Source organism: Numida meleagris, chromosome 5 (assembly GCF_002078875.1).
Source record: "Numida meleagris isolate 19003 breed g44 Domestic line chromosome 5, NumMel1.0, whole genome shotgun sequence".
Classification (NCBI taxonomy): Eukaryota; Metazoa; Chordata; class Aves; order Galliformes; family Numididae; genus Numida; species Numida meleagris.
In genome coordinates, this window is record NC_034413.1 from 18,511,074 (window position 1) to 18,529,681 (window position 18,608).

At 45.6% G+C, this 18,608-nt stretch overlaps 1 long non-coding RNA gene across 2 annotated transcripts in view; it reads right to left on the bottom strand.

The window, feature by feature from the left end:
- Positions 1 to 18,608, bottom strand: part of LOC110399774 — a 91,858-nt gene that overhangs the window by 53,328 nt on the left and 19,922 nt on the right. The window contains exon 1 of one of the 2 annotated variants that reach the window (XR_002439397.1): positions 742 to 882. The exons of the other annotated variant lie outside the window; for it this stretch is intronic. This is a non-coding gene — a long non-coding RNA (uncharacterized LOC110399774). Of the gene's footprint in view, positions 1 to 741; positions 883 to 18,608 lie in introns of those variants that run through there. 2 annotated transcript variants of the gene reach the window in all.

Here is an 18,608-nt window from a genome sequence, read left to right on the forward strand (position 1 = left end):
GAAGAGAAGCAATGTCAGCGAAAATAAAAAAATATGAGGAGGAGGAAAGAAATGGAGGAGGAAGGTTAAAGAACCAAAGGAAAACAAAGGAAAAGACGGGCGAAGACAAGTTTAGGAGGAAAATGCCAAAAAGTGAGCAGGGAGGAGAGACAGAATGAATGGAGAAATGATAACAGAGATGAAATAGTGGGAGCAGACAGACTGCAGGACAGGGAGCGAGGGGGAAAACAAAGAGATATGGCCCTGCCACTCTCCTCCCAAATTAATCGCAGATACATCAACCCGAGCCACTAAAACAGAGCTATTATGAATGGGTTAGTCACAGGTGGAGTTAAAGGCCTACAGAGGGATATTAGCCAAAATTGAGTGGCTTTTAATTTCTTTCTAACGAGAGATTGTGGCTGGGGAGCCAGACAGTGCCTCGGCTGGGCTAGGCCTGCAGGCACGACACACAGGCGCCGGCAGATCCCCGCCGCCACGCAAAGCCACGCGGGCTGACCTGTGCAGTGCACGCAGCGAGGTGGAAAAGGCGCACGCGAGCCGGCCACCTGCTCTGCGGGGTGAAATGGCAGGGCCGGGCGGCATGCACAGGGACACAGAAAACACACGCGGACATTGGGGTGCTCCACTGCCTCCTTGCCCCGGTGCGAGGCTGCACCAGCAGACGGACGTGGTGCATGCACTTTGCGGCCCATCAGCGCGCTGGGGGATTCACAGCACCCATCGGGGTTTGGCTCTTACCGCGAGAAGGCTCTCCCCGAACCACAGCCGGCTCATTGGCCTCCTGGAGAGAGCAGGGAGCTTCAACACAAGACCAGGACATCTGGGTTCTATTTCTGGCTCTGCTGCTGGCAATTCACCACATTTCTCCATTTCCCCATCTGCTATCTGGGAATAATGCAGTATTGTTAAAACTAAGCACTTAAAAATGATGAATCAGGCTATCTTCCCATTCCAAAACCATGACATTGGTTTAAAAACTCACGACACCTTCAAGAAGCATAGGGCCACACACAGGAGGGCCCACACTGTGCCTGAGAACTCAGTCTGTGGGACTCCCACTTTCAAACTTTTCTCCACAGCCGTAAGATTTAGAGACAGGTTTCTCACTTTATCTGAGCTTAAAGCTCACAGCTCATTCGGCCACATAATGTTGGGATGGTACGGGAAAAAAAAAAACAATTCCAGAACTAGCAATACTCAGTAACACAAGTGGTTTTCTTCCAGAGCCAAGTGTAAATTTCCCATGAAAGTCTCTTACTTCCTAAAGTATCATTCCATTACAACCAAAGGGATGGGTCAGTTTTAACAACACTTTCTCCCTGAGGCCATTTTGGAGAGGAGTTCCTAAAAAGGAACTCAAACAAAGTTGCGGAACCTGGCAACATCCAGCTCTGACATTTTCTAAACAAAACCATTTGCTTTATGATTGAAAATGACATTTCATTTATAAGTTTTAGACAATTTAGGCTTAAAAAGGACTTTGAAATGGTAAAAAGTTGCACTGGGAACACAATATTTCATTTGATCTGATCTAAAATTTGGAGGCTGGGGTGTAGAGAGTGGGAGATAGTGTCAGGATGAGAATGAAATTGGTATTTTAGAAAAGCACTATGTATTTTAACTTCTTATCCTATTTTGGAGCAGGATAAGTAAGGACAATTCACAAATTCTGACTGGAAAAAAAAAGATTATTTCCTGCCTAGATCCAATTTTTATCTACGTGAGATATTTTAAGGACTGCAGATAGCATGTGCTAAGCATTCTTAATTTATGTACATATTTCATCCCATTACCCATATGATCCAGCCTAAATAAACTCCATACACACTTCCATCTCGTTGCTGGTGAAAATGCTCACACATCTTCCACCTTTCCAAGCTGAACTCAGACTTGCTAGTGATGCTTGTGGAAGTCACTCAGGAGAGGATGTGCTTTCAGGTGAAAGACACAAACCAGATGACATGGAAAGTGTGTGTGATCTCCGAGCCAACAAAAACTCATTTGGAGAGTGGATGCAAAGACAGGAGGAAGCGCTCCTGCAAATTAGTGTGGCCTCGCATGACAGGGACATGAAATCGCAGCGGTACATGGGACTGTACAGGCAGTGCTGTTTATGCAACATGCATTACGTATGTGCTAATTTATAACACTCCACAGAAGCTGCTCTTAATGCATGGAACATCATGTGAAATCTGATAACAACAGCCGTATCTAATGAGCAGGATTCTCATCTGGAAATCACCTGCTAATTCATCTGAGAAGAATTCATGAGCTTGAGAGACAGCCAATCTCAGTGGCGAGGTAAATCCTGATCACTCGTCTGGATGTTACTGACACTTGGATGGAGAAACTTCTTCCTTCTGAAGAAAGAGCCCACAGAGAGATGGGACCCTCTCCACGTGAGTGTGTCACCTTCTGCTGCAGGCAAGGGACCCAGAGGCAGGCTGCTGGGTTCCTATCCCAGCCCTGCTTCAGCACTTTGCCTCTAGCTCCATTAGAAAACAAGCAGGTGCCAGGTGCATTTGGCTTGGGGCTTTCGTTCATTTAAAATGTTGTCAAACTATCTTTCTTTCAAAGAGAAAAGAGAAGAACCACATGCATTCTTCTCCTAGTCAAAGGGTGAGTTTGACAGGTAGAGGTGGGCAGTGCTAGAGTCAGCTGAGCCTCCGCATCTCCAGTACAAGAATCATGTGCCCACCCACCTGCGAAACAGCCCCACTGCATGAAGTTCAGCCTCTGGGGGGATTTCTCTCTCCCTGAGACAGGATAAGAATACCTTTAGAGTCAGCAGAAAAGCAACATCCTAAAGTGGGACTGTCCCAGGAGAGAGAGGAAAGCAGGTCTAGGTGATCAGAGCATGTGAAAAGCATACAATAAACAGACTGGAGTGCAAAAAAGTCCCATAAACCAAGCACAGAAATATGCTAACATAATTCCTCACTCCACAACCTCAAATTCCTATGTGCAGGCTTTCCAGCACTTATGCATGAGAACTGGATGAAGGTCCACATGTTTCCTGTTGATAATCCTTCTTCTGTCTCTTCTGTCAGCACGGAGCAAGCGCACTCCCCCTATCATGAATGCCTTTTTCTATGTGCCCTGTTTCCCCCGTGTTGCCAGCTGAGGCCACTCCTTGGAGAGCTACACTCCTCCCGGAGTCTATTAAAGCTCAATTACCATGGGCTGAGTGGCCCCCTTGTCTGGCAAAGGGAGGTAGGATGCTCCTCTCTCTCTCAGCATCGGGTTTGCCTTCCAGCCCAGCCAGCTCACATCTCTGGATCAACTTCATAAGCACAAAGCAAATACTAGAGGTGAGGGGGGGACGGCAGGGCAAGGAAAAGCTGCAAGGAAGCAGCTCTGAAAGCCACCAGTGCCTGCCTTGGTGAGACTGGCTGGCCCAGTAGTGACAAAGGGCGTACTGCCGATCCGTGTCACAGGCACAAAGGAGCCATCTTGATTCAACTCCTCCAGGCCCTACAGAGTCCACCTCATCAGCACCTCCCCCTGCCAGCCCAGCACAGCACCCGATCCACCGGTGCTTCCAAGGAACCAAATACATTCTTTCCTACGCGTTCCATTCACATTCTGCCCCATGCTGTTCCCCAGAAGGTTTTGCAGCAGTCAAGTTCTGGCTTTCCCCCACACTGGCAAAAAGCCATCATCAACATCAATGCAAAAGTTTCAATCGGCGATAAATAGCTTCCCTCCCGCCTACAGCCTCCCTCCTTGGATGCGTCTTCTGGGGCCTGAGATGGAATTATACAAATAGATCAGTCATACAGATAGCAGTCGTGTTTCATTTGTTACTCAGAATCCTTACGGACAAGGAAAATAAGAGAGACTGAAAAAATGTAAAAGCATTTATTTCCCCCTCATCCCTTAAGGACCCATGTTTTCCTTAGCTGCTTACATCAGTGAGGAAGGTGGGGGTGATGGAAAGGAGGACACACTTTTAGGCTGAAGGTCTAACTTTGGGTTTGCTTGTTTCCATGACAGTCCACAGGGCTCTGAATGTCACATAAAGATCAAGAAGTAAAAGCCTGTGATAAACATCCTTTACCCTTCATCCCCAGAGCTGGGGAAACTGAGGCAGAGAAGAGGTCTGGCAGCCATTTATAAAACCTCTTAGAACTGTGCCTGAGAAACAGAGACAGGCAAAACAGGTCCCCTAAGCTCTAGGCTGCCTGTCTTCCTTGGTAATCCATGACACTTGCCACCAGCTTAGGAACAAGGGAACAGAAGAGGGGAAACTCATCAAATGCAAACCATTCACAGGCATCACAGAACAGACATTCAGTCTAGAAGGGTCTGCACAATTTCCCATATCCACAGTGCAAATGATCACTCAACCCTAAGACACCCTTGAGGCCTATGGTAGAAAGCACAACTCATCACACTCCATCACAGGGCAGCTTACTGCCCCCTGGCTGGACACCAAACATCCCTTGCTCTTCTGCAACACCTTCCTCATTTTCTGCCCAAAAGCAAGGAGCCCAGCAGAAACTGGTATGTTATCACTACCACGAAATGTGTCACTTCAGACTGGACAGAGGAGAGATGTGGGCATGTGACGTGACAAGGAAAGCATAGGAGCTTAGGCTGGGTGAGCATCATTGTCCATACAGGAATTGAAGGGTAGGGGAATTGACAGCCCACACAGGCTGGGCACCAGGGCGGGGGTGACATCTGTCCAACAGGCAGTGTTTCCACTGGGATCATGCCTCCAGGGTACACTTTCCAGAATGGCCTGGTATACATCCTGTTCCCTTTGAGGGAAGGCTTTGGGGAAGCTGTGGCTGCGCGACCACACCCAAGGAGAAAATCAGTTCTGTGGACTCTGCAGTTAGCACATGCGCTCATTTCCAGAGGAGCTGGCACCTTTCACTCCTTGGCAGCTCTGCTACACTGGGCACAATACTCTGGCTCCTAGGCACACAAAAGACATTCAGCTCTGAGACTTGAGCTAGGCTTGGGAAAAGGACATTGCTGTCACAGGCCCCCTAGATGTTGGCAAAACCCAGGTTGCTTACTACAGATGCCCAAAATGCTGTGTTTGCCACCTCCCTAGCTTTACTCTGGGCCTTGTGATACTTGCTGTTTCTCTTCGAGCTTCAGAACCTAGAGGAATGAGATTTTAGGAGATAAGAATTCAGAGGGGAAGGTACTGAAGGAAGAGATTTAGTTGTTCTTCAGCTGAAGAAAACACAAGAGGTTCAACAACTCCAGAAGGCACTACAAATAAAAAGAACATTACGCTGGAGCTGGTGGGTTTTTGTTTGTTCTGTTTTGTAGTTTACTGGCTCTATAAATGCTGAACAAATCCCCCACAAAACAAAACTCTTTCACCTGGTCAAAGAGCAGCTGCAGCAGGAACACCTTGTCCCCTTCCCATTCTGAAGAAGCCCAAAGCAAAACAGATCCTCACTGCCTGTGCCCAGGCTCAGCTACTCTAGACAAGAGGAATTTTACTGGGCTGGTGATTAAGGGAGAGCTGAACTTTCATTTAGGAGGAGTCTTGGCTTTGTGCCGTCCGTGGTTGAAAATCCTCAGAGCCTCAGAGGTGAATGTGCTCTTGCTGGAAGAAGAGAAGGGATGGGGCGGGAGAGGAAGCAGACGACCTGCAGTGCTGTGGGAGACCTCCAAGGAGACAATGCACAGCAGCAGAGCTGCCCAGCTGAGGCAGTCCTGCATTCAGTGTACTGAACCCCAACAAAGAGAGCCTTGGTCTGCCATAGGGTTGAGCAATGCCTGGGCCCCAGAGCAGGTACAAAGCCAAAGGTTCTGCCTCAATGGGCAAAAAGCAGGCAGAGAAAGGATGCTGAGGAGAGGAGACTGGGGCTACCCAGTACCTGTGTGGAAAAAAACAACTAAATATCAGTCTCATTCCCTCCTCTGCTGCCCACATCCAGAGAGCCAGCCTTCTCCCATCAAGTTGGAAGGACGTGACACTGCAAGCACCTTATCCAAGCTGACCTGCTGCTGGCACATGACACCATCAAGCCACGTGTCAAATTCATATCTGATAAAGCCACGGTCTGAGGCAGCGACTGGGAAGTCATGTGCCACACTCCTAAGAGTCCCACGCCATCCCCTTTCCTGGAGAAAGGAGAAAAGGCATCCTCCCATGTGCCCCAGCATCTCCAGGAGTTTGGCACCCAAAGGAGCACTGGGGAGGGTGCCTCCTGCCAGAGACTGGGGGGTTAAAAAAAAAGATGGAAGAGAGGCAGCAAGCAGAAGCAGTGAAAGAAAAAAAGAAAAAAAGGAGTGGGAAGGGAGAAGTGAGAAAAAGAGAGAGAGTGAGAAAAATGACAGGAGCTGAATTTTCGGCGCCCTCACTTTAAATCAAGATAAAAGACTGAAATGGAAAATAACAGTCCAGAGAAACCCCTGGACGGCTTTGGGCGTTAATGGAAACACATGGCTGAAGGCTGTAGTGTTGTCAGCTTCCCCGTGCTCTGACATTCCTTTCTGATAATCCGGCCTGCCATAAAATTAGAATAGCAAATACCTCCTGACAAAGATGCATGTTTCCCTCTATTGTGCCATCATAAAAAAAACTCCGCTGGTGACTCGAGGAGCCGCAAACTTCAATTTAAATTTACAGTGCGGCGGAAGGAAAGTGATATGCACTCAAAAATTTTAATAACCTATTAAGTTACGACTTCAATTTCATTTTATGAATATTTTCCTTGGGGAGCAGTGCTATCACAGAGAAAGATAGAAATTTAAAAAAGATAAATAGTGCCATTAATCTCCAACATTTCTCTTCCATTATCCTTGAAAATTAGGAGTTATTTTTGTTCAGATCTTCATGTAATTAGCTCCCTACACTTGATTCACTAGCCAGAAAATGACCATGTTCAGAAAATTAAAAATTTGTCATTAAGTGGAATTTAACATAATATCATTTATCTTTATCTATTCCCCAGCTGACAGCAGGAGCCTTGGAAGTGATACAGGCTTCTGTGTCAGAGAGTAGAGGCAAGTCCTCGACATGAGAGGGAGAGCACGGGAGTGTGGGGGGAGGCTATAAGGATGTGGGAGGGGAGAGGGGGAGCGTGGGAGACAAAAAGGAAGTAAGAGCTGGAGTCGGAGGAAGAGGGGGAGAAAAGGGGGAGTGGGGCATGGGAGGAGAGGGAAGATGCGGGAGTGCTGGAGGAGTGGGCAGGTAGCAAGGCAGGGTGAGGGGTTGAAGGGTGAGGAGGAGGAGAGTGGAGGCTGTCGAGGTAGGGCTGAATGGCAGAGCTAGGAAAGGGCCACCAAGTAGCCAGCTGGGTGTCACAACGAGAGCAGAGCTGGGGCCTTGGTGGCAGACCAAGCTCATGGTCCCCAAGCATGGGCTTTGGCTTGGCTGGGCTGGATGAAAGCCGAAGCACTGCTTTCCTGCTGGTGGCTCTTCCTAACTCTTCACCTGCCCCAGTCCACCAGCCCCACATAGCACACAGGGCAGAACCCTGCAGAAATCCTCGTCAAGGTCAGTGGAAGGCTTTTGCTGCATACTAATGTCCAAAACCTCCACTGGTTACAAGATTCAAATGAATACTGGACATCAAAAGATTTCCTCCTCTTTAATAAGAGTTTCAGAGTGATCCACTGAATGAGTACCTTCCACTGAGTCATAATCACCTTGTACAGAATGGAAACTGAGGCACACAACAGGACTTTGGCACGCCCAAGGCCATGAGACGGGAGCAGAGCTGGGACCAGAACTCAGGCCAGACGGGCAAACCTCCAAAGACCTCCTGAAGCCTCCTACCCTAATCCTACTTTGTGCTCCCTTCCCTTATCAAACCCCATACACATACCAGAGGCGCAGCAAATCCAGCTCTCCAGCATGGGCTGAACCACAACAAGACTCTTCAGCTTCTCAGTCCCACTCATGAACCAAAACCATCAGCTCCTAACCATTTCATTTAATCTCTGTTTCTCCTCCTCTCTGTGGCTAGATCTGATAAAATATCTCTCTGGAGAAAATGAATGAGAATGGGTGGAAGAAAGAAGAACACCATAAAGAAAACACTACGGGCAGGAGCTATTTTAAATAACTGGCTAACTAAAAAAGCCAAGGACATTAGCTACTCAGCAGTTCCATCATAAGAGCTTGTACTATTTTAAGCAAATCTCTTTGCGCCTCCATTCTGACTTAAAGTTTGGGGATTTTTCCACTCCTCCCAGGGAAGTTTGGGGGAGTTTTATTTAACTGTATTCCCTCCTCATATATCTTGATTTTCAAACTTTGTGCATACATTTTATTCTTATTTTGCTTTACAAGTACAATAAAGTGGGAGGAGGAGAGAGTCATAAAGATTTGTACTTCATCGGAAACAAGGAATTCCTCTGCAGCTCATTGACCTTGCATTCTGCTACATATTCTGTGTAATACGTACCACAGATTTTTACACAAATGTCTACTGGCCAGTGCATATTATATTATAGATCTGTACAAGAGAGTATATTTAATATAGCAGACGAACACTAGTATAGACACTTAACACCATGCTCCGTAGCTGTGATTTTTAATGCAATCAAGAAAGTATGTACAAAAATTCTCACACATTAGCACTCCCCACAGGCTCCTGCAAGCTACAGTTGGTGGCCACTAAGTACCAGTCCACAAGCATCAATCTCTTTCCACCTATATATGGATCAGGTGGGTTATGTCACTGCACTCATCCTGCAGCTGGACACATGGAGATGTTGAAGTTATCTCAGTAGTATAGCAAACCGACAGCAGAGCTGGGACCAACTGCTCTGTGCTGTTTGGGTAGGCAGCTGGGAGCGGCTGCTTTCAGAGTTTCCCACCAGCAGCTCTGGGTTGCAGTGTTGCTTTATGGCTTGGACAACTTCACCCCCCTTGGTGCACATGTAGCCTGAGCCAACAGCAGGCAAGCTCAGCTCTGCCTACTGGGTACTGGGCATGACCTTCAGTCTTTCTCCTCCAGATGGCTGGTTGGGGCAACTCACAAGCCTGGAGGGCCCAGGAGGGAGAGGAGAAAGGCTGAGTACTTAGGTATACAGGAGAAATATTGATCCTTGGTCTTTGTGGAACACCTCTCCATAGATACATTGCTCTGACCTCCAGACTCACGTGACGCATCTCCCCCTGTCCACACCAGGGCCTGTTGCTGACCACTGATCAGGAACTAGGGATGTGAATTCCTCTCCCTGTCCCATCACCCAAATCTTTTTTGTTCTGCAACCTGGAGCATGCTCTTTTCATCTTGGCTTTTAAGCAGCCCTTTCCCCCAGGTCTCCTCCCTCATGCCCTCCCACTTAGCCTCATGCTCCTCCTCTCTCATCCCACCACACTCTTCCTTTTGCCCTTCCCCTTCATCTTCTGCCTTAGTTCAACTTCTGCCCTCTCTGTTCTCCACTTCTATAGCTGTTTGATTCATGATAGTCTTAGAGTAGAAGCTAAGGCCCCTTTCTCTCTTACCCAGTCATTCAATGATTTACTAAAATACCTTCACTTTTTTTCCCTCAGATCCTTGACATGGTATCTATCCACTCCCACTAAAACCAGTTTACTCCCCCTTACTTCTCCCCTCAAAATCAGCTCTGCCCCTCTTTTCCCCACTACCCTCCTCTCCCCAGCTCCTTTTTACACCCACTCAGCTAAGCCAGGCTCTTCTCTCCCTCTCTCCCATGCAGCCCTGGCCCATCCCCTCCTGCCTCTCCCAGCCCTTTCTCATGCTCCCCCTCCTCACCAGAGCCTCAGCGCTGCAGCCTTAAAGCAGGATAAATGGATATGGATATCGTACAATAAAACCTTCAGAATGGAGAGTTTTGTGCAAGTGAACAGCAGCCAAGCCTGAGAGACTGAAAATTGGATAAAGGGATTAAAACAGTAGCACATTAACAGGAGATTTAGAGTGTAATAAACTCATTTCATAATAATATGTGCGTTGGGGCTGGTAATAAATCATCGCGGGATCCCTGCCTTCCGCGGTGCCGGAACGAGGCAGTGACCCGAAAGCAGGGTAGGATTTCAGCAAGATGTGGATTAATTTCACAGGGTTCTTGGCCAGGAATAGAGCGGCTGTGCCATTGCTGTACAGCTGCTGCTACTGCTGGCTTTTCACAAAAAAAAAACACAAAAGGCAAACAAATGAAACCAAACAAGAGAACCTGCCAACACCGTCTGGCACATGTGTTGGTGGAGAGGGGTGGTCAAAGTGGCCTTCACCACCACAACCCCAGAGGCAAAGCATCAACACTTCCCAGTCCCAGACAACATCCTGCCCACTTTCCATGCAGACTTGTAGGGTAAAGAAGATAAAATAACAACAGGAAAGAGGTCAGTTAGGCAAAAACACTAGGCTAAGCCCCAACATTTAAAGGCCCAAACAACAGTGCCTAAGACACTAAAGGGAAGTCAAAAGAATACCAGATGTAACCAGCTCGGAACCCAAAATGCAGTCTTAGGACAGGTGGGAATTGGGAAAGACTGTGATCCCCTACTCATCTCTGCTGTGGAAATCTCACGAAAAGTTACAAAACAGATGAAGCCTGAGACCAAGAAAGGGAGGGGAGCACCGTGCTGGAATGTTCCCAGAGAAGGAGTAGAGATGGCTCAAAGCCATAACACAATTAGGTGAGGCAAGGACTTTGCAGCAAGAGGTAATAAAGGAATAAAGAATAAAAAAATGCAGTACAAGTGTCCTGGAATAAAAAACAAAGGGCTTGAGGAGTCCTTGGGGAGATAGGATATGATGATCATAACTTAAGGAAGTCTGAGAATCAAAAAAGCTTCACAAAAGAGAAGGCACTGAGAAGTACTATCAAGTACAGCACTGGTCCAGATGACAGCAGAGCTAGGCTCTACTTCAGCCATGGAGCTTGCTTGGCTGGGGAGCTCTCCCTGGAGGGCCTGCCTTGCTTTCCATAGCTCATGAGAGTGCAGACTAGCGCCCATGAGAAGAACATCTGGGAACACATAGATAAAAATGAATATGAAAACAAAAACATATTGCAGAGAAGACAGGATAGGCCAATCTAAATGGAAATTCTCTAAGCATAAGCCAAATCCAAGCTGGCACAAAGAAAGGAAGGGTAAATCTATATGAGAGAGCTGGGACATTGTGAAGACTGAGGAGGAGGGAGTGAATGGCCAGCAGGCCGAAACTGAATTATCAAAATGAGACTTAAAGGCTGGAGACCTGTAGATTCATGCAGATTTTCTTGGCTCATAACCCGTAGGGTAAGCACCACATTGCTTATTTAGTCAAGGCCAGCATCCCAGTTCTGGGGCAAAGTTCCTGAAAACATTATGTCGTGCTACCCAAATACAATGGTAGCAAAAAGCCATCAGCACACAAATCAGCCACCAGCCTGCATGAGCAGACTACATATGTTCAGCCCAAACTGCATGTAACTGCCTCTCAAAAGGCAGGCCAAGACTTGCAAGAAGCTTGCGTCTGAGTTAGAAAGCTACCTTCGTATGCAAGTTCTCTTTAGATGAGTGGTGGCCCCCCACTGCCCAATCTCTGTGCACAAATGTCTCATGGAAACTCTGCTTCTTTAACAAAAGGAATTCTGCAGCATCATGCAGGCATGTGCAGAAGACACAGCATACACCTACAACATTTTTACAGGGCCATACCGAGAGGTGGGATAAAGTGGCATATCTGGACTTCTAAAAAGGTATTTGAACAGACAAGGCATCTGTGTTTTTTCTGGCTCCTCACCTATGCTCTCTTTGACTATAAGATCCATTGTATTTAGTGGGAGCTTTACAATCAACATTCACGTAAGTCCAGCTGGGAATCAACACCAATACAGTAGGAAGAAAGCAACACTTCCTTCTTCAATGTTCATCTGCACAGAGGGGCAAGAGCTGCTCATCTGTTCCACACATGCTCACGTTTGAAATGTCTGAAGAGTGCAATCTCAAGAGGCCCCAAGAAGGAAAGCTACATTAGAAGGATGGATTAAGGAAAAAAGCAAAACAAAGAGGAACACAAGACTGCAGTAAGCAAATAGGGAAATGAGGCTCAATCAGACAGAGGGCTGAGTGCCCCAGTGCTGCTTGAGAGGTTCATGGAGCCAAGAGACAAAGAATGGGCCCCACCACTTCTTTGAAAGTCATGCTCACGGATCTCCAAGATAAAATCAGAAGAAATGAATGGACAAAACATGGGGTCCCAGTAGACTGTTTCAACTCCCAAACTACTTCTAAGGAAACTACTCAATTTGCAAAACACTGTAAGGCTTGAATAAAAGTAAAATATTTCACAGCTGTTGCAGTGCAGCACAGTAGCTAGTACTGTGTCAAATGGCCAGTTCTCACCTCATTCCAAGTGAGGCCACCAGCCTGCCTTGGAAACTAGCGGCCTGCACGAGGCAGCAGGTCCAGCCTCTGAGTGGGCCAGCTCCAATCAGTGACAGGCTGAAGCAGTTCTAACAGAGGTGATCTGGGCCTTTGCACTGGTTAAAGTGCCCGGTTGGGATCGAGCTCAAGAAATTCCCACTATATTCTCCTATTCTCCCACCAGACATTTTGATTTCCAATAAACTGTGCTGTGTTACAAGGAAAAGCTTGCAGAAATACTCCATCCAGTCCAGCCCTGCCAGTTACCTGCTCCACACCATTCCTGGAGGGCTAAGGGGAGATACTTATTTATGAGCACAGCACTAAGTTCAGAGGTTCAGCCAATGCCACTCATGGCCTTATGTCCTACAGCTGAGGTCTCTTGTTGCTTTTATTTACCCACCCTGAGCAGCTTTACTATAAAGCAGGAGTTAACCTCTTATGTTTTAGCATTAGAAGTGACTGAAAAAGCAGAGTACCTACCATGGAAATTTTTCTAATCACCCAAAAGTAAAATGAGCAATAAGTGATAGGTTGGGATGGTGTTTTTTTTTTCTTCCTAAGCAGAAAAAGATCTGGTTTAAAGCGACATTTTTCAAGAACACATTTCAGAGATCAGTCCCAGACTGTAAAAGCCATTTTTTGGTTAATAAATGCAGAAATAGGTAGAAATATTCGTGTTCTCAAGATGCACTGTTTAAAACAAACTGACTTTTAGCAAGTCCTTTCAGATACAAAAGCAACACATTCAAAAAAATAATAAAAAAAAGCAGAGCAACATCAGTAATTCTTCAGAAAACAGAGGTTTCCACTCAAAATGCATTTTTTTATAAACACTGGAAAACGCATCCAAAAACCCAAGCAGGTCAGCTTGGTGGTCAGACCATAGGAGTGGGAGAAAGGGGTAGCAAGGAGGAGAAGCCCCTGGTGTCTTTTCCCCCACGAGCATGGGGCAAGAAAAGACAGGAGTCCCACAGCTCCGCGCAGGGAGCTCACACACGGCCCACCAACCACCAGCAGTACCCGGCTCCCAGGGAGAGGGGACAATCTGTGAGGTGAGCTCAGGCCAGGAGCCGGCCCTGGCATGGCGTGCAGATGGAGGAGCCTTCATGCTGACTTCACCGGGTGGGAGGGAGGGAGGGTGTCACACAGGTGAGCGGCAGCGGCACCGCTCTTCATCTAAGCTGGCTTTCACTCATTACCGTAGCTCTTGCCACATCACTGAAGTGTAAATTCACTCAGTAAATCACACCAGCTTCACCGTTGCAAGATAGTACTCAAGAAGCACTAATAAAGGAGGAGAAATTGGATTTGCATTGAAGTCAACCTGCCACTTCAGCTGTCAGTCACTGCCAGTCAGGGGCCTGTAAGCCCATCCAGCCAGGCTTCCCTGCAGCACTGCGGCCCTGGGAAGGCAAGGAGCAGGCGGGAGCAGGGCTCAGCACAGGGCCTTCACATTTCCCCTCCTCACTCACACCACAAGAGCCAGCAAGGCCCAGACCTGAGTAATAAAGCCTGGAGGACGGGGAACCGCAAAGTACAGTGCTCTGAATAGTGAGTCAGGGAGTCAAGGGGCAGTAAAGCACTCTGATTTCTCACCTGCTGGATTCAAGGGAGGTATTTCCTCCTATCCCCTTACACGTGATATTTAAGAATAAGGAGAAAATTCCAGAAATGCTACAAGCAATTTGGCAAACCACTTTAGCTGGAAAGTACTGGGACATTGGATCTGGAAATGCTGAAGGACCTGAGTTCAACATCCCCCCAGATTTATTTCTCATCTATGAGTAGAAATTGTTTCCTTTGTGTAAAAATGGGCCACCATTAGGAAAAAAAAAGGCTAACAGTGGCTAAAACAAAAAATGTCATTTTTTGTTTAAATGGGAAGGCTTGGACATTTTTTTTGTTGTAGTTGTTCATCCCACCAAAACCATGGAAACATTTTTTGTACCCTTTACTGTCACCTGATTTTCTTGCCAAGTGATTTTTTCTTTATATCTGCCCCTGTACTCCAGCTTCTCAGGCAGCACTGCCAGCCTGCCATCAATCCAGCCACCAAGCGCTGTCCCACTAGCACCATCAGGAGCCCCCGAGAGATCCCACTGCTGTAAGCTGGTGCTTCACCAAAGCAGGTGACACCACCGGACAGGCAAACCTGGGGTGAAGAACCATATGGCAAAGGTTAGCAACCAAGAGGGCTTTCATGCAGAGAAACACGGTTGGTTTGTTACAATGATGAACTTCTCAACCATATCTGAGGCTTCTACCTTCTATCCTTTTATTAGCCCATTGCACCCATTTTGCCATTTCATGGCAGCTAGCAGGAAAGCTGCCACGAGAAGTCCTGCACCACTAGTCACTCTGCAGAGAAGACAAAACATTAAGTACCAAGTATCTGGTGCACATTCAGCAGCAGCCAACACTGGGAGTAGAAATTACTAGCAATCTTGTTCATTACAGCTGATTACGTGTCTGGGATGACAATTCTGATTTACACTATTTTTTTTCAAAAAGCTGTAAATCCTGTAAAGCTGTTCCAAACACAAAGTACCCAAAACTAAAACTTCACTCCACTTGTGAGAAACTCTACAAAAGAGAGATAAAGAAAAAAAAAAGAGAAAAAGAAAGAGAAAAAAGAGATTGTGTGTTTTGGCGTGCATCTTCTTTTTTTTTTCCATTTAATTAAATAAAACATCAAAAAAGACAAAACCAAACATCTAACAAAGCATAAGGGAGCATAAGCAATTTTTTACATGAAAGGTTAGGGCTGTTTCACAGCATTCCCCTTCTTTACTAAGATGAAAAATGACTTGTGAAATGAAATTAAAGCCATCTGATTCATTTCCCCACAATTGGGGCATAGATACAATGACCTCCTGCAGCAGTTTCAGGGTTGCACTGCTGGAAAGGGCCACCTTTCAGGACACATTACAGCTGTGTGGCAGGTGAGTTAAAACATGCCATTGATTTTTTTTATTTTTTTTTGTCACAAAATGTCATTGCAATGCAGTTGCATGATACTGTGCTGGCCAGAAATCACCTTCAAGACAGTTTAGTGGTATGACATGGTACGTCGTCAACAGTAAATCTAGGCTGGAAGGCAATAATCCATTCCGATGCTGATCATTGAAGACATCAGAATCAATTAAATGCCTGCTGTTAATCATGCTACCTGGCCTACAGACAAACCACCTTGTTTTGTAACCTTCTATCCTTTTATTAGCTGAGCAGGCTCATAGTAGTTTGATTTTTGGATAGTAGACCTGCAAAGACCACAGTGTTGATAGAAATGGCATTGCTGTATTAAAGTGCTGACTATTCTCAATGGAGACTGAACCCTTGGGAATCCTAGTAAGGGGTGCTCGTGTGATCCCTAAGTTCAAATCTTCAATTTTTTGCAGTCGGCAGTTGGCACATACGTTGGAAAGACCAGCCACACTTACCAGAGTAGCATTACTAAGTTTCTGCAGGAACGGTTGCTCGCTATTGAAATCCCATCTGGAAGGTAGAGTTGTCTTCAGTTCCCATAAGGGAATTACTTAACACTTCCTTGGATGCAAATGAGCCCAGACAAAAAAAAATTGCCTAGTTTCTGCAGAACAACCAATGGCACAAATATGGAATAAAGAACAATATGTGAGGTAGAAATTCTGTAGAAAAAGCTAAAGCTGAACTGAAGTTATTAATGTAAGGTCACTCCAGAAAAAAATCCATCTCATGGATGGTTTAATGAGAAGCACAGATGACCAGGTATGTCAGACTTCTCCCCACACTGGTGAGAACTCAGCTGGAATACTATACCTACCAAGGTATAGGCCCCAACATCCAAGAGAGTTGCAGGGAAGAGCTATTTGCAGAAGTAAGACTGGTCCAAGATCTGGAAAGTATGACCTAGAAAGCTGGAAAGAACTGGAGATGTTCTGTATAGAAGTGAGAAGGCTAAGGAGAAATATCTTCCTACTAAGTAAAAGCTGTGCAAAAAGGAAGGTGATTGGTCCCTCTCCACGTCAACAGTGGAGAAGAAAGGAACAGCGACTTAAACTTCAGCAAGAAAGATCTAGATCAGGCACAGAGACAAAGTTCCCTGGGCTATGAGTTAGTGCTAGAGTCTCGCGATGCACAAGAGCAGCTGTAATGTCTTCACTGCTGAAGGCTTTTAAGAGTAGAATATTAGTTAGAAAGAAAATTAGTTAGAAAATACCCATTCAAGGTGGAACGAGTCTTGTCCCCAGATTGAGAGATGGGCTGGATTATCATGGTGCTATTTCCAGAGTTAATTTTTCTGATAATCGTACTCAGATTAAAGAAAATAAATCACAGTGAAGCTGATTAATAAGTTCATATATTAGACCAGTAGCAAGAGGGTTAAGATGACAAAGAGCTGAAAAATGCACATCAAGGATATTTGCTTCAATACAAGATGCAAAAAAATAATAATAATCTGAAAAGCAAAGGGGTAGAAGGGTAATTTACTGTGATTTCCATTCCTTAGTGTCCTAAAGTATTTCCAAAATGGCTGTAATATGTGTGCCTATATTTGCATAAGGAGAAATATTTCTCTTTACTACATTTTTTTTCTTGAGCTTTCTTATTATTTTTTATGTTAAGCATTAAAATTATACTTCTCTATGAAACAGTACTTTCCATTAAGGAATACAGGCATTTTACAAAAAAAAAAAATAAAGTAGTAAGAGAAAATACAATGCTTAGACTTGTTCAGAACTTTTTCCCCAAGAAAGCAACCAAGCGTAAATGTTTTTCAGATCATTCCATCTCTCTCTTTTCATCAGAAAGAAGAAAAATGTTTTAAAAAAAAAAACTTCTCTGTTTTGGCATTTGTGAATCCTCCCATTTTCAGAACTGATCCAAGAGCATCAATGTTACTGTCTTCTAGAAGGCAATATCAAACATGGAGAAGCAGTGGGTTAACTGCCTTGGAGTTGGTCAAGGAGCAGTGGCACTGCTGGTCAGCAGGAAGCATTGCCTGGGGTTTCCCTCTGGCACTGCATGTCCCTGCATTGTTTTCCTGTGACAGCACAAATCCCAAAATGCAGGGGCAGAGCCAGGTGCTGTGGAGGAGGCCTGAGCACCTCAGTGCCCCAGCTCATCCTGGTGAAACAATTCATTATAACTTATATTTTCCTGTATGTTAAGAAATGTTAAGAAATGGGTTCCTTCTCACAGATGAATTTGCAAAATCTGTTTCTGCTGTTCTCACAGAGTCAAAACATTTGCTGGAAGCATTTAATGGGATCCATGGGTATTACACTGACACTGCCCTTGGCCCTGCATGTTGCTGTTACCTTCACCTAATTTATTGCATGCAGATGGTACAGACCACACAAATCTACAAATCCTGGGGCTGTACACATGCAGGTTCTTCCCGCTGGAGCCCAAGTGATGGCTGCAGTGAGATGCCAGTGGGAGAAGGAGGAAGTACGTAAATAGAGTCATATCTGTTGCCCCTTTTCAAAGAGTGAAATGCACATGTTCATCCAGAAACAACCTGTGTGCTTCTCTAGAAAAGGGACTCACACAGGTTATGCCATGCAGGACCAATTGCCCTCTCTGGGCTACATCCTCACCTCATGGAAGTTGGTATCTTTGCATTATCCTCACAAAGCCCTGTTGATCTGCCATATCCTCACTCCAAGCTAAGGCTCTGCAGCTTCAAATCAGCGGCAAAATGCCATGTTTGTAATGCTGCTTTTTTGATTTCACCACCAAATAAGAGCCCATTCATCACATGGTCTGTGCTGCTTTTCTCTCAAACCTGCAATATAGCAGTTACTCTCGTTTCTCTCAAAGGTCCTGTATATACAGATCTTGCTGTGAAGTAAGAACACACTTTCTCTGAACTTCGTGGTTTTTATCACCAGAGTACTAGTCATTTTCAATATGTTTCTGTTGCATTAATGGAAAAATATGGGAGCCCTCCGGTGGTAAAAATAATACCTTTAATTTCCCAAGGATGATAACCAGAGACTGTAACCTAGCAGATAAAGTGCCTACTTCAGCTTTCATAGGTGCAGCTGGGAGCTCAGAACTATATTTTCAATACATTTTCTGTTCACTTTTATTCTACTCTTGCTGTTCAACTTAATTAATATCCATTGATTTAGCACGACCACAATAACAACAACAGCAGCTACCATTGCCATTATCAGCGGGTCAAACTCAGACGTGCAGTACAGTGTGCAAACGTTGCAGGAGGAAGAGCATCTGGAATAATGAAAAATTAGAGCTTGTTTCGAAGTAGAAGAATCAGTTACAGAGTAAATGCACTTATTTTCAC